This window comes from Octopus bimaculoides, chromosome 5 (genome assembly GCF_001194135.2).
Source record: "Octopus bimaculoides isolate UCB-OBI-ISO-001 chromosome 5, ASM119413v2, whole genome shotgun sequence".
Lineage (NCBI taxonomy): Eukaryota > Metazoa > Mollusca > Cephalopoda > Octopoda > Octopodidae > Octopus > Octopus bimaculoides.
Genome location: NC_068985.1, coordinates 97,613,858 through 97,617,303, shown reverse-complemented (window position 1 = coordinate 97,617,303; position 3,446 = coordinate 97,613,858). Strand labels below are relative to the sequence as shown.

The 3,446-nt window shown below is 40.0% G+C and overlaps 1 long non-coding RNA gene across 1 annotated transcript in view; it reads left to right on the top strand.

The window, feature by feature from the left end:
- The window catches only part of LOC128247855 (uncharacterized), an 88,112-nt gene that overhangs the window by 64,247 nt on the left and 20,419 nt on the right, over window positions 1-3,446 (top strand). Inside the window, exon 2 of the long non-coding RNA XR_008264179.1 lies at window positions 1,540-1,577. This is a non-coding gene — a long non-coding RNA (uncharacterized LOC128247855). The remainder of the gene's footprint in view (window positions 1-1,539; window positions 1,578-3,446) is intronic.

The following is a 3,446-nucleotide window of genomic DNA, read 5'->3' as shown; positions in this document are numbered from 1 at the left end:
ACACACACACACACACACACACACACACACACACACACACACACACACACATACACACACACACACACCCATATATATCAACTGTGACAACTAAACACTGAAAGAACCAACCAGAGATTTCATTACGTACGTGCGCTCAGGACAACAGATTCGTTTGAAGAAGAAGAAGAAACTTCCTGTGAGCGATGCAAAGTGGAACGGCTATTGGGAGGTAGCTGCAGATTTACCCGGGTGCCAAAGAATCTTTCCCATCTCAGTTACGAAGAAACCAGATATCATATGATGTGAAAGAAGGAAAGTGGTAACATGGACGCCACTCGGGATCGAAAGATTAACCGTTATGAAAACCACCTCGAGGAATGTGAAAACGCAGGCTAGGAAGCGGAGCATTTTCCAATCGAAGCTGGATGTAGAGGATTCGTTGGACACAGTGTAAGGCGACTGTTGTTATCGTCAGGCCTAACTCATCGTAAAGTAAATGCCACCATGAAAGATATCCAAACTACAATGGAAAAAGCAAGCTGCTGGATTTGGTTAAAAAGAAGCGATGAGCAATAATGACTTGTAGATACGTGGTATTTCGTTATACAACCATAACGTATATTAATGTTTTTATAAGTCAACACTACGTCCTGCTGCGTTAGAAGTACTTATTACATTATTTTGTTATGTTATTTCTACAGAAATTATAGCCAGAAATTATAGTGCAGGCTATAATTTGTGTAGAAATATCCTTAAGAAAATAACGATGAGTAATGGCTAGAAGGATCTGATAACCAGTTGATCTAGCAGGCGGGGGCCTCATTTCAGTGAGGGAGTTCGGTGCGCAATGACGCCGTCGAGAAGCAAGGCCCGAAACAGCGTCGTTCTCTCCTGATGACTCCATAAACTTGCTAGCATCCGGTACGCGGAGCATTCAATTGGTACTCTCTTTTACTCTTTTACTTGTTTCAGTCATTTGACTGTGGCCATGCTGGAGCACCGCCTTTATAATCGAGCAAATCGACCCCAGGACTTATTCTTTGTTAGCCTAGTACTTATTCTATCGATCTCTTTTGCCGAACCGCTAGGTTACGGGGACGTAAACACACCAGCATCGGTTGTCAAGCGATGATGGGGGGGACAAACACAGACACAAACATATATATATATATACACACACATACATATATATGTATATACATATATACGACGGGCTTCTTTCAGTTTCCGTCTACCAAATCCACTCACAAGGCTTTGGTCGGCCCGAGGATATAGCAGAAGACACTTGCCCAAGGTGCCACGCAGTGGGAATGAACCCGGGACCATGTGGCTGGTAAACAAGCTATTTACCACCACAGCCACTCCTGCGTTAGTTATTTTTAAATGTGTGTGTGTGTGTGTGTGTGTGTGTGTGTGTGTGTGTGTGTGTGTGTGTGTGTGTGTGTGTGTGTGTGTTTCATGTAAAAGATACAGCACCATGTGATTTTAAGAGAAAAATATGAACTTTCAGAACTGATATGAAAGTTTGATTTTATTTATTTCAATTTTTCATTACAGTTCACTCCAGCATGAAGAAGTCGTCTTAAACGAAACCGGTATATATTTCTTTTCTATTTTCCATGATAATATTCTCTAAGCATATTCATCTTATCTTCTTTCTTTTTTTTAATACATATTTACTCGTTTGTAACCTTTTAACATTTTAAAATGCATGAATATAAATACGGTGGCCGAGCTGGCAGAATCGTTAGCACACCGGGGGGAAATGCTTAGCGGCATTTGATCCATTCTGAATCCTAATTCCACTGAGGAGGACACTTTGCCTTTCATCCTTCCAGGGTCGATAAAACAAGTGCCAGTTGAATACTGGGCTTGATGTAATTGGCATAATCCTTCCCATGAAATTTCTGGGCTTGTACCAAAATTTGAAACCAATATGTATGTATATACGGGGGAAACACCTAGCATCGTAGCATCATAATTTTGAAATATCTATAAAACCGTCAACAACATGTTTATTTTTATGTTTTTTAATTTATTATTAGTGTTGCTTAATGTGTTTTGCTAAAATTGCTGTTTCTTTTCAGATATCATCAGAAAAAGGTAATTAAAATTCTTTAAAATCACAGATCTATCGAACTTTCAAAGAGATCAAATTGTTTGTGCTCGTGTGGCAGGTGCTAGCGTAACGAAAACAGCTGAAATGTTTGGTGTATCAAGGAGTACTGTCTCGAAAGTAATGACAGCCTTTGAGAAAGAGGAAAAGACCACCTCGTTGAAACAAAACTCCGGAAGAAAGCCAAAAATTTCAGATTGGAACCGTCGGACTCTTACGCGAATTGTTAGAAAGGATCACAAAAGCACAGCTCCCAAAATTACTGCAGGGCTTAATGACCACCTCAAGAACTCAGTTTCTACAAAAATTGTTCGCCGGGAGCTGCACAAAGTCGGATTTCTCGAGAAGGCTGCAATCAGAAAACCACTACTTTCAAAAACAAACGTTGCAAAGCGTTTAGAGTGGAGTAAAAACCTACAGATTTAGTCCCCAGAGCAGTGGAATAATGTTATTTTCTCGGATGAGCCATCCTTTACTTTGTTTCCGATCACCCAGACTGCCTTCTTCCAACTGTTAAACATGAAGGAGGATCTGTGATGATCTGGGAGGGCTATATCTTGGAAACCCACCGGCCCAATGGTTTCCCTTCATGGCAGAATTAATAGTCAAGACTATTTAAGCATTTTATCTGATCAAATTCATGCTATGTTTGCGGAACTGTTTCCGGAGGGAAACGCAATTTTTCAGGATGATAATGCACCAATTCACACAGCTAAAGTAGTTACTGAATGGCACGAGAATCATTCTAGTGAAGTTGAACATCTTATCTGTCCACCACAGTCCTCAGATCTCAATATTATTGAACATTTATGTTGCATTTATAGAAAAAACATGTAAGGAGTCGATATCCTCCACCATCATCACTACAAGAACTGGAGACTGTTTTAGCTGAAGAATGGACAAAAATTCCTTTGGAAACAATTCAAACTTTGTACGAGTCCATACCTCGCAGAATTCAAACTGTAATTACTGCCAAAGGCAATCCTGACCCATATTAAAATGAATTTGTTTGAAATTGTAAGGTGTTTCCATTATTTTGTCCTACACCAGATTGTATACAGGAGTGAATGAACAAATAAAAGAAAGTAGCACTCCATTGGTGGAGTTATAAGTTTCACTCAACTTCATTTTGTTTTTCACTGAGTTTTTCACTTAGCTTCATGGGCGTAGAACACATTCACGTCTTCAGTTGTTCGGAAATAAATACTATCTCCAAAAGAATCTGCTGATAGTTCGGAAGTGCTCTGCGCCCACGAAGCTTTAAGTAATACGTATCGCATTTTGTGTGTGTGAGTGTGTGTGTGTGTGTGTGTGTGTGTGTGTGTGTGTGTGTGTGTGTGTGTGTGTG